Below are 13233 nucleotides of genomic sequence, written 5' to 3' on the forward strand. Positions count from 1 at the left end.
TTAGTAAATTTCAAGTGCATACTGCAGTATTATTAACTATAGTCACCATGCTATACATTAGCTCTCCAGAACTTATTCATCCTGCATAAGTGAAAGTTTGTGCCCTTCGACCAACATGTTCCCATTTCCCCCACCTCCCGGCCCCTGGTCACCACCATTCTACTCTCTGCTTCTGTGAGTTTGACTTTTTGAGATTCTACATGTAAGTGAAATCATACAGTATTTGTCTTTCTGTGTCTGGCTTATCATTTAGGATAATGTCCTCAAGGTGCGTCCATGTTGCCACAAATGGCAGGATTTCCTTCTACAAGAGTAAACTTTGTATTGTAAATGAACATATGTAAAACATTGGAAACTGGGTTGGTAAAAAAGGGACGCTGATTAAGAAAACATGATGACTAAAGGTAATGTGGTATACTGGATGGGATCCTGGGACAGAAAAAGAAATTTAGGGAATAACTGAGGAAATCTGAATGCTGTGTGGACTTTAGTTAACAATAATGTATCAATACTGGTTCATTTGTAACAACGTACGTATTGTTCATAATAGAGGAAAGTGGGTGTGGGATATCCAGGAACTCTCTGTACTATCTATCCAATAATTCTGTAAATCTAAAACTGTTTTAAATAAAAAGCACATTAAAAACAACAAAAAGAAAAAAAAAGAAGAAGGGACACTGAGTTCTGCTGACTGGTCAAAATAATGCATTCCCTGGTAATATCCCATTCAAGGGTGTTAGCCTTTAATGACATTTCCTGAGCTTGGGGACCTGCTGTTCCAAATAGTGGCTAGTGAGATGCAAACTGGTAAATATAGAATGGATAAACAACAAGGTCCTACTGTATAGCACAGGGAACTATATTCAATATCCTTTGGTAAACCATACTGGAGAAGAATATGAAAAAGAATGTATATATGTGTATAACGGAGTCACTTTGCTGTATAGCAGTAATTAACACAACATTGTAAATCAACTATACTTCAATTAAAAAAAAATTACCCAAATAGTGGCTAGTGTACATTTTAAAGTTTTAAGTAGAAAGCTGTTATATAGGCCTGAGGCAACTGTAAATGTCTAGGGCTGGGTGTGTTGCCATCTTGGGAAAAACATCTATCAACCAATCCAGAATTTCCAGGGCTGTTTCCAATTTCAAGGTGATTTATGGGTCTAAAACTAAGATAGTAATCCTTTGGACTCCCAAGCCCTGTCACTGGCCTGGGTTTACGGCTACAGTTGGCAATGTGGGGTGAGGACCCAGCCTGCAGAGGTTCCCCAGGCCATATTCAGGGCCTTTTAGTTGATGACTGAGAGGGCAACCTGGCAGGACCATGGAATCCCTAGGTCATATTCCTCCCTGGGACCCCAGATTTTATCAGCAGCTGAACTACAGGGGAGCTGGTCTTCCTTGACCAGAGCCTGGCTGGTAGTTCTTTGATGCTTCAGAGCACTCGGTGGCATGGGCCTGAAATGTATTCCACCTGTAACGAGAATGGTTTTGGCTTAGGAATCCATCAAAGTTGTACTACAAGGGATAGGGTTTGGGCCCATGTACCACTTCTGTTACCAGGCAGGCTGTGGTGTTTGCCAGGAGAGGGCAGGTTAACCTGAACTGAGCAATCTGTTTATGAAGTAGACAAAGTCCTCAGGGCACAGGGATGGGCCCTGATACATATTGAGGGATAAGGAGAGAGACCAAGAGGGCTATTCATGCCTCCTCCCCACACCCCAACTCCTGACACTTCCAACCTACACCAGAAACAAAGGACAGAGCAATAGAAATTAAAACCTAGAAACAGACAAGGGGTGCAACAAAATATAAGCAAGGGAACAGACAACCCCAGACAAGTATGAAGAAAAACACATATAGGCACATTGTAGTCAAGCTGCTGTAACAAAAGATAAACTGCTGTAAACCAAGAATATCTTGAAAGTGGCCAGAGGGAAATGGCATATTTCATAGAGAGAAGTAATCATAGGAATTACAGTCTTCCCTCAGTATCCTAGGGGCATTAGTTCCAGGACCAATCCGTGAGGCTCAAGTCCCTTATATGCACAGTAATTGCATATAACCTACGCACATCCTCCCGTATACTTTAAATCTTCTCTGAATTACCTGTAATACCTAACATAATATGAATGCTATGTAAATAGTTTTGCTTTTTGGAACTACCTGGAATTTTGTTTTTTGAATATTTCCAGTCCGCCTTTGGTTGAATCCATGGATGCAGAACAGGCGGATAACGAGGGCTAACTGTACTGCTGACATCTCTTAAGAAAATATGAAGGCCAAAGGGGCAGTAACATATTTAAACCACTGGATAAATAAACCTTGCTCAGCCGAGATTTAGTATACAAATTTGCCTTTAAAATCAGCTGAACCTAGAAATATTTGGAAGTGGTTGTCAGGTTATTGAACTATTTGGGTTTTCGGTCTTCTGAAGTCAATTTTAGTAGTTCAGTTTTCTGATTCTTTTCCATTTTATCTAGTTTTTTAAAAAATGTATTGGCATAAATTTGTCGGTGTTCTATTCAGATGTTTTGAATTATTAATGCTTCTACAGTTATGGCTCCTTATTCTATTGTTTGTGTTTTTGCTCTTTATCTCTGGGTTAATATTCCTAGAAGTGTAGCTATTCCATCTATGTTTTTCAAGGAATCAGCTTTTGGACTTGTTCATCCTCTCCATCATTATTTTAGTAATTTTTGTTCTTTTTTTATTATTTCTTTCATGATGCTTAGAATTAATATACCATTTCATTTCCAGCTTCTTGAAGATTGTTTCTTCTTTTCTGTTTCATGATTTTTTTTTTTTTTTTTTTTTTTTGCGGTACTTGGGCCTCTCACTGTTGTGGCCTCTCCCGCTGCGGAGAACGGGCTCCAGATGCACAGGCTCAGCGGCCATGGCTCACGGGCCCAGCCGCTCTGCGGCATGTGGGATCTTCCTGGACCGGGGCACGAACCCCTGTCCCCTGCATCGGCAGGCGGACTCTCAACCACTGCGCCACCAGGGAAGCCCCATGATTTTTTTTTTTTAATGTATTTAAGCATAGAAATTTATAACCAAGTATCACTTTAATTATATCCCATAATTTTGTTATATAATACTTTAAATATTTTCATTATGGTTTTTTCATAAACCATGAATTAGTTTTTTGAGGGGTGCAAAGTAGTTAAAGATATTGTGATTTACAATAAATACATATCTCAGTCTTCCAGCCATAGTTCCTAGCTCACAGCTCTCAAAATTCTTGTAATTTCCTGAGAAATAAGAGCAAAGGGAGCATCTTTTGTTATAATATTTGTTCTCTTGTTCTCAGTTCCTGAAATGGCTTCAGAGCCATAAAGCTGAAATAGGTGTCTTGTTATTCACAAGCCCATTTTCACCAGAACTGGGTTTGTGTTAATGAGGTGACTTTTGGAAGTCCCCTAAGGATGGGGGCACTGGTTGCCAGGGGGACCAATCATGAACAGACTGTTGGAACTTTCAGTCCCACCCCCTGATTTCTGGGGAGGGGAGAAGGGCTAGAGGTTGAATCACCAATGGTCAATAATTTAATCAATCATGCCTTTGTAATGAGGCTCCATAAGGCAACCAAAAAGGAGGGTACTAGGAAGCTCCAGCTGGAACAAGAATGCTTCCATGTGCCACCATGATGGACCCCAGGGCTCCACAGAAGCTCCTTTATTCAGAACCTTGCCCCATGCATCTCTTCATCTGGCTGCTAATTCACATCCTTTAATTTCCTTTGTAATAAACTGGTAATCTGGTGAGTAAGCAGGTTTCCTGAATTCTGTGATTCGCTCTAGCAAATTCATAGAACCCAAAGGGGGATGTGGGAACTTCTGATTTATAGCCAGTTGTTCAGGAATATAGGTAACAACCTTATAAGCCTTGAAAGCTATAAATTTCCTTTGTGAACTGCTTTACCTGCATTCCACAAATTTTGATTTTTTTTATTGTTAGCCATTTCAAAATATTTCCTAATTTCTCTTATGATCTCTTTTCTGATTCTTGAATTATTTAGTACTATGTTGTCCAGTTTCCAATATGTGGGTTTTCAATCATCTTTTTATTACTAACTTCTAATTTAATTCTTTTGTGGTAAGAGAATACACCTTGTGGTTTCAAAGACTTGTGATCTAACATATGGTCTATCTTGGTGAATGGTCAATGTGGACTCTACTGTTATAGGTTGCAAGTTTTAATTAAGTCAAGTTGGTTGAAAAAGTTGTACACTTTTTTTATTTCCTTGCTCATCTTCTGCCTATTTCTTTTGTGAATTACTGAGACGGGTGTTACAATATGCAGCCATAATTGTGGATTTGTCTGCTTCTCTCTTTTGGTTCTTCCAGGTTTTGCTTCTTTTTTGCATATGGATATCCAACTGTTCCAGCACCATTTGTTGAAAACACTATCATTTCTCTACTGAATGGGTTTTGAATCTTTGTCAAGAATTAATTGACCATATATGTGGGCATCTGCTTCTGGACTCTATTCTGCCCCGTTGATCTATTTGTCTATCTTGGCACTGATACTGACCACCTTATTTACTATAACACTATAATAAGTCTTGACATCAGGTAGTGTAAGTCCTCTAACTTTGTTCTTCTTTCTCAGAGTTATTCTAACTGTTTTTGATCCTTTGCATTTCAATGTGAATTTTAGAACAAACTTCTCAATCTCTACCAAAAAAGCCTTCTGGAATTTTGTTGGAATTGCCTTTAATCTATGGATCAATTTGGGGATAACTAAAATTTTGACAATAGTCAATTTTCTGGTCCATGAACATGGTATATCTCTCCATTTTATTAGGTCATGTTTAATTTTTATAGCAAAATTTTGTAGTTTTGAGTATTGGGGTCTTATATACTTTTTGTCAATTGTATTCCTAAGTATTTAATATTTAATGCTATTGTAAGTCATTTTGTCTTTTAATTTGTTTGTTGCTAGCATATAGAGCTACAATTAATTTTTATATATTGATATGTGTCCTGAAACCTTGCTAAATTCACTTATCAGTTCTAGTAACTTTTTTTTGATGTCATGGATTTTTTTGCATAAATGATTATGTCATCCGAGATTAAAACAATTTTACTTCTCTCTTTCCAATCTAGATATCATTTATTTCTTTTTCTTGACTTATGGCACTGGCTGGAACCCACAGTACCATATTGAATAGAAGTGGTGAGAACATCATTGTCTTGTTCCTGATCTTAAAGGGAAAGCATTCAATCTCTTACCATTAAGTTTGGTGTTAGCTGTAAGTACGTTTTTTTGTAGATATCTGCAATAGGTAGAATTTCTAAAATGCTCCCCTAAAATCTTCCCACTAATCCCTTGAAAGACTGAATATACAAAATGACAATGGGCAGACCATATATAAAAAAACAGATCTCTGGACTCACAACTTCTGCAGCAACCAGCCCCAAAGAGTCAGCACTTGGTCAGTAACTGCTAGCTTCCCTAATTTTTGCCTCCACTTCCAACTTAGGAACAAAAAGAGAAAGCCAGGGCTTCCCTGGTGGCACACTGGTTAAGAATCTGCCTGCCAATGCAGGGGACACGGGTTCGAGCCCTGGTCTGGGAAAATCCCACATACCACGGAGCAACTAAGACCACGAGCCACAACTACTGAGCCCGTGTGCCACAACTACCAAAGCCCGCTCGCCTAGAGCCCATGCTCCGCAACAAGAGAAGCCACCGCAATGAGAAGCCCGCGCACCACAACAAAGAGTAGCCCCTGCTCACTGCAACCAGAGAAAAGCCCGTGCACAGCAACAAACACCCAACACAGCCAGAAATTTAAAAAAATAATAAAACAAATAAATAAATTTTAAAAAATTAAAAAAAGCCAAATATGCTACCCTTAACAATCACATGGGATGTTCTGCTTACAATTAGCCCACCTCCACCTTCCGTATGCCAAAAGCCTTCAATAAGATCTTATGGTAAGTCTTCCCCTTTTCCCACTCCCCAGCCTGATTTTGAGTCTCTGCTAAATGCAAGTGATGGTGTCTTGCCTTTGTTCTTATATCAGTGATCTTCATTTATTCCCATGCCCTGGAATCTGCAAGCATGATGAGATCTCGCTCCTGTGATTATGTTATGTTACATGGCACAGTTGACATTAAGAGGGAAATGATCTGCGTGGGCCTTATCTAATCACATAAGCCCTTAAAATTAGAGAAGTTTATGGGCCAAAGACCTTAACAGACGCCTCACCAAAGAAGATACACAGACAACAGATAAGCATATGAAAAGATGCTCCACATTATATGTCAATCAGGGAAATGTAAATTAAAACAACAATAAGGTACCACTACGCACTTATTGCAATGGCCAAAATCCAGAACACTAGCAAACCAAATGCCCACAAGGATGCAGAGCAACAGGAAGTCTCGTTCACTGCTGGTGGGAATAAAAATGGTGCAGCCACTTTGGAAGACAGTTTGGTAGTTTCTTACAAAACTAAACGTACTCTTGGAAATTCCCGGGCAGTCCAGTGGTTAGGACTCGGTGCTATCACTGCCGGGGCCCAGGTTCAATCCCTGGTTGGGGAACTAGGATCCCACAAGCTGAGCAGCTCGGCCAAAAAAAAAAAACAAAACTAAATATACTCTTACCCTACCCTCCAGCAGTCACGTTCCTTGGTATTTACCCAAAGGAGTTGAAAACTTATGCCCACAGCAAAACCTGCATGTGGTGTTTATAGTAGCTTTATTCATAGTTGACAAAACTTGGAAACTACCAAGTTGCCCTGCAGTAGGTGAGTGGATAAGTAATGGTAGTACATCCAGACCGTGGAATGTTATTCAGCACTAACAAGAAATGAGCTATCAAACTGTGAAAAGACAAGGAGGAAACTTATATGCATATAACTAAGTGAAAGAAAGCAATCTGAAAAGACTACTTACTGTATGATTCCAACTCTATGACATTCTTGAGAAGGCAAAACTATGGAGACAGTGGAAAGATCAGCAGTTGCCAGGGGTTGAGGGGTGGGATGAATAGGCAGAACACACGGGATTATCAGGATACGAAAAGACTCTGTAGGATACTATAATAATAGATCCATTTCGGGTTTCGCTGGTGGCGCAGTGGTTGGGAGTCTGCCTGCTGATGCAGGGGACACGGGTTCATGCCCCGGTCTGGGAAGATCCCACGTGCCGCGGAGCGGCTGGGCCCGTGAGCCACGGCTGCTGGGCCTGCGCATCCGGAGCCTGTGCTCCGCAACGGGAGAGGCCACAACAGTGAGAGGCCCGCCTACCGCAAATAAATAAATAATAGATCCATTTCGTTATACATTTGCCTAAACCCACAGAATGTACAATACCAAGAATGAATGTAAGGTAAACAATGGACTTTGGACGTTGATGATGTGTCAAAGTAGGTTCATCAATTGTAACAAATATAGGGGATGTTGATAAATGGTAGGAGCTGTTGAGAGGGGTTACTCTGGTAAGGAATGTTGATAATGGGCGGGGCTATGCATGGTGGGATAGGAGGAATATGGGAAATCTTTGTACCTTCCTCTCAATTGTGCTTGTGAAAAAAAAAAAAAACGCTCTAAAAAGAAACTAAAAGAAAAAATTAGAAACCCTTCTCTGATTAATAAAAAGGGAAGTCAGGCAGATTCAAAGTGTAAGAACTTGATACATCATTGTTGCTTTGAATATGAAGGGGGCCATGTGAGAAGAAATGGGGGCCTCAGGGAGCTGAGGGCAGAGCCTGAGTATCAGCCAGCAAGGAAACATAGACCTTAGACCTTCAACCTAGAACCTAGAACCAGGTTCTGCCAGCAACTTGAATGAGCTAAAAGATAGATTCTTCCCCACGCCTCCAGGTGAGAGCCCAGCCAATATCAAAATGTGAGATCCTGCGCAGAGGGAGAAGTCCAGCGCGTTCTGATTTCCGTGTTCAATGTTTTCTTATAAGATTTTTAAATGAGGGGGAAAAAAAGCCTTTTATATTTACTCACTCATTTAATATTTCTAGTACTCTTCATTTTTTTATGTACATTTGAGTTTCTATTTCATGTCATTTTCCTTCAGCCTGAGGAAACTCCTTTTACAATTTTTTGCAGTGCCAGTCTATTGGCAATAAATTATCTCAGCTTGTTTTTATCAAAAATGTCTTAATTTTACTCTACTTTTAAAGAATCTTTTCACTACATACAGAATTCTAGGTTAGCAGTTCTATTTTTTTTAATTTCAGCACATTGGATGCCATTTCTTTAACTTCGGGCTTACACTGCTTCTGACAAAAATTCTGTAGTAAATCTCATTTTTGTTCTCTTGAATATGATGTGTCTTTTTTTCTCTGGTTTCTTTAAGATTTTCCCCTTTCTCACTGGTTTTCATCAGTTAGATTATTATGTGCTTTGATGTGGTATCTGTTTATTCTGCTTGGTATTCACTGAACTTGTTGAATATGGAGATTTATATTTTTCATCAAATTTGGAAATTATTTTCTGGTCCCTGTCTCCTTTGGGGAGACACATATGTTAGACTACATGATACTGTCACTGAGGCTCTCTTCCTTTTCATTTTGCTTCAGATCTTTTTCTCTCTGTGATTCAACTTAAGAGAATTTCTATTACTACATCTCCAAGTTCATTAAATTTTCTCTTCTTTGGTGTCTAATCTACAGCTAAGCCCATTTGGTATAATTTTCACTGTAGACATTTTATTTTTTCAGCCCTAGATGTCCTGTTTGATTCTTTTAATATCTTTAATTTCTCTCCTTATTGTCTTCAGGTTTTCCCTTGAATTTTTGAGCATGTTTATGATGGCTCTTTTAAAGTTCTTTTCTATTAATTCCATCATCTCTGTCATGTCTGTGTCTGTTTATATTTTTATCCTGGTTACGGGCATCTCCTGGTTATGCTTCAATGAAGGTCTAACTTTTAATGGATGCTGAATGTGATGGCTTTGTGATATGTCACCTTGGCTAGGCTGAACTACAGTCCCCAGAATTCCCTTTCTAGTATGTTTCCAGTTACGGTAGGGTACAAGGGATATTTCTCTCATAGGAGTTGGAGCATGGAAGGGAAACTGAAGCTATTTTGTAATACACACACACACACACACACACCCTTTCCCAGAGTTTCAATCAAACACAAATCTAGGTGCCGTTTTGAAGAAATTTTGCAGATGTAATTCAAGTCCATAATCAGTTGTCTTTAAGTTAATAAAATGGAGCATATTCTAAGTGGGCCTAACTTAATCATTTGGAAGCCTTTAAAAGAGGGCTCCATACATTTAAAGTCCCCTTGGAATTATTTTATATATATATATAGTTTTAATTAGGCTGTGAGGCAGGGGTCAATTCAAAAATACTGTTTTATTATTGCTCTACAGTGCCACCTTTGTCATAAATTATATAAATGCGCCTGCTCTTAGCTCTCCATTTCCATTCTATCAGTCAATTTGTCTATGTTTATGTCAATACCATACAGTCTAAAAGTCTTATAGTAGAGTGAGAGTGAGTTCTATCACATCTATCTTCCTCAGCAGTGTCTTGGTTATTCTATCTATGAATTTCCATATAAATTTGAGAATCACCTTGCAAAAAAAAAAAAAAAATGAGGTCTCAGGCCTCCACTGAGCTCAGAGATTCCAAACAATGACTAGATCTGAAATTCTCTTCTTTCTTCTCCCCACCGTGCTTCCAGCCTACTGTGCTCTTCCCTGGCTGTCTGCCTGCCCTATGGACTCCAGGCTTGCTTAGCCAATTCCTGCAACTGTGTAAGCCAGTTCCTCTAATAAATTCATGTCCTATATATATGACTCCCACTCACCCTGCTTCTCTGATTGAACCCTGACTACTTAACCCTTACACTGGTCGTCGTGAATATTAGGTTGTCGGGTGTCTGCGCTTTGTTCTCTTCCTTTAAAGGGCACAGAAGTTAGCTCTAGCAGACAGTTATTTGTGAGACAGCTTTGCATCCTCTGATTGCACCATTTGGCTTGTTTTTTAAGTTTTGCTAGGGGAAGTCAAACAGGGCTGATTTAGCCCTACTACTAATGTATGACCCTTCTGGAGTCTTTACTAAATGATCCAGGCGTTCAGAGGGGTTTCTCTCCTTTGGCTAGTCATAACTCAAACATCTCCAAGCCCTATATGAGCTCTGGGAATTGTTCCGTTTGGGGAATTATAGTTTTCTTTGCCTGGTGATGTGGAGTTTTTTCCTATGTGGGCATAACTAACTACCCAGCCAAAGATTCAAGGGGACCCCAGTGCTGACTTCAGGAGGGCTTTCTCTACATGGCTCCCTCCTCTCTGATACTCTGTCTGGCAAATTCCAGCTACTTTGGCCTCCGCTCAACTCACTGAGACCACTGGCTCTGCTTGGGTACCTCTTGTGCCATCATCAGGAAAGTGTCTCCAGGCAGAAAGCCAAAGCAATCTTAGGGCTCATCTCATTTGTTTCCTTTCTATTGGGAATCACAATTCTGCACTGCCCATTCCCTAATGTCTGAAAACATTTTTTTAAATATAGTTTGTCTAATGAATTGGTGTTTACGGCAGGAAGGTAAGCCTGGTACTAGATATTCCATCATGGACAAAAGTGGAAACCCACCTCCTTCTCTGGAAGATGGAAAAGACTTTCAGTGCATTCAATGCTGGTAGGAAAGAACCATTAGAGAGGAAGAAGTTGAAGACAGAAAAGAGGGGGTGACTGATGGTCAAGGTCTCTGGAGAGCAGGGCTTTGTGCATACATGGCCTTGGGGAAGAGGAGAGAAAAGAGTTGGGGACCCTACAGAGAGAGACAGCAGCTGTTTGGGTTGATGTGCAGTCAGAGTGTTAAGGCTGGAATTGTCTTAAGGACCGTCTAGTCTAAAGCTCCATTGTATAAATGAAGAAACTTCAGCTACCGGGATTGTGACTTGATCAAGGTTATAGTTTCTCTGAGTGGCAAAAGCAAATGCAACCCCTCCATTTCTGTCTCTTCCAGGTTTTCTTCCTAACTTGCACCTCTATTTCAGAATGCTTTGTAGGTTCCTTTTCCTCCACCCACATCTTCCAGACTCCAAATCCTTATTTGTGCACCAAGCCAGAAGGAGGGGTGGCTTCAGTTAGGCTTGAAGATGTGAGCTACTTCAGGATGGACAAATAAGGGAGACAAGGGTGATCTGAGTCTGGGCGAACAACCAAAGCAGAATTACAAATGATGCATTCTTCTGGGAGCAGAGAGGAAACTGAGCCAGCTAGAGCAAAGGATTTTGTCTATGAAGGCTGAAAATTAGGGTACCAGATTATGGAGAGCTTTGAATGCCAGGGGGAGGAATTAAGAATTATCTCTGCTTTCATTTATTCATTAATTTATTTTTTTAATGTATCAAATGCTTACTATGTGCAGTCTCTGGACTTGGGACTCAGTTGGGAGCCACTGAGAATTTTAATGAAGGGAGTGAAAAGATGAAAGAGGCAAATACCAGGATGTACATGGAATAATACCAGGTCCTTTGAAACATAATAAGTAGATTCACACTTGAATGCTGAACCTAAGAGACTGTGCTTGCTACCAAACGTAAAACAGATAGCTAGTGGGAAGCAGCCGCATAGCACAGGGAGATCAGCTCAGTGTTTTGTGACCACCTAGAGGGGTGGGATAGGGAGGGTGGGAGGGAGGGAGATGCCAGAGGGAAGAGATACGGGAACATATGTATATGTATAACTGATTCACTTTGTTATAAAGCAGAAACTGACACATCATTGTAAAGCAATTATACTCTAATAGAGATGTTTAAAAAAAAAAAAGAGACTGTGCTTACCTGAAAATATAGGTATTGTCTTTGTTTTCCTGACATGGGTGCACACACAGTTGGCTGTGTATTCAGTTCAGTGAATGGCAGAGCAGAAAACCCCAGAACTTGGATTCAGAAGACCTTGGTTTTGGTCCTGGTTCTGCTTCTGTGTCACTTCACTTTCTAAGCCTTTGTCTCCTCGTCTAAAAGAAAAAAGAAAAAAGAAAGAAAAGAAGAAAAGACCAGAGATTTCTCTTTTGATTTAAATCCTAAAGCTTCCTTCTCTTGGCCAGAATAAGATTCATTAACTTATTCAGGGATCTTTATTAAGTGCTTTCATGCTAAGCACAGTCCCAGTGGCCAGGATACAAATGGAAGAAGATAGCATCCCAACCTCAAAGCATCCCATTCCGGGATCTCATATACATTAAAATACTGTAAACGTGGGTGGATGGAGAAGCAAGGACACAACCACTTAGGTCGCCCAGCCTCCCACACTGAATCACTTAGACCCGTCTGGCTTCCTTTGCTGTAAAGAGTGGACACTGGGCCTCCATCAGTCACTTCACAGAGTCTGGTATCCAGTGAGAGAAGAGACCTTCAGACACGTCAAGACACAAGTGTATCACAGGTCGCGTGGTGAGGGCAGTGAGCTTGCTGGAGCTCTCGGTGGAGCCCATTCCCTCTGAAAGGGATGTAAAGCAGATACTTTTAGACTGACTTTCCTGAGTCCCAGTCTGACAAATGGAGCCTCTGCAGCCCAGGGGCAGGTCGTATTTGAGTGCTTGGGCTGCCCCAACAAAACACGCAGACTGGGGGCTGGAAGTCCGAGATCACTGCGCAGGCGGGGTTGGTTTCTCCCGAGCCCTGTCTCCTTGACCCACAGACAGCTGCCTTCTCACTGAGTCTTCACAATGGCCTTTCCTCAGTGCTGGTGCATCTCTGGTGTCTCTTCTGTATCCCAAACTCCTCTTCCTATAAAGGCACCAGTCAGCTTGGATTAGGGCCCACACCAGCGTTCTCATTTTAACTTAATCACCTCTCTAAAGGCCCTATCTCCGAAGTCTACAGTCACGTTCTGAAGTCCTGGAGGCTAGGACTTCAACATAGGAATTTGGGGAGACCACAAGTCAACCTACAACAGAAGTCAGGTCTGGGTCTCACTGCTTAGCACAGTAGGCATAAGGATGAAGGGCAAGGGCAGGGGCAGCTCTCCTCTGAGGCGAAAGCACTGCCCATGTGCCGTGGCACCAAAGAACCAAAAAAAAGAAAAAAAATGGAAGCAAGCAGCTTCCGGGGCAGGCACAGTTGCATAGAATGTGCGAACATGGCCCTTTTCCAAAATTAGAGAACTCTGCTCAGTTGTGTAGCTCTAAATAGTGCCTGTTGATGCTGCTGTCAGCTTTTTTCAGACCTCATCCTTGGCATCTTTTAACGCTTTGGTGAGCACCAGCGTGGCCCTGAGGACGGAGGCGTTGG

This window comes from Phocoena phocoena, chromosome 6, assembly GCF_963924675.1.
Source record: "Phocoena phocoena chromosome 6, mPhoPho1.1, whole genome shotgun sequence".
Classification (NCBI taxonomy): Eukaryota; Metazoa; Chordata; class Mammalia; order Artiodactyla; family Phocoenidae; genus Phocoena; species Phocoena phocoena.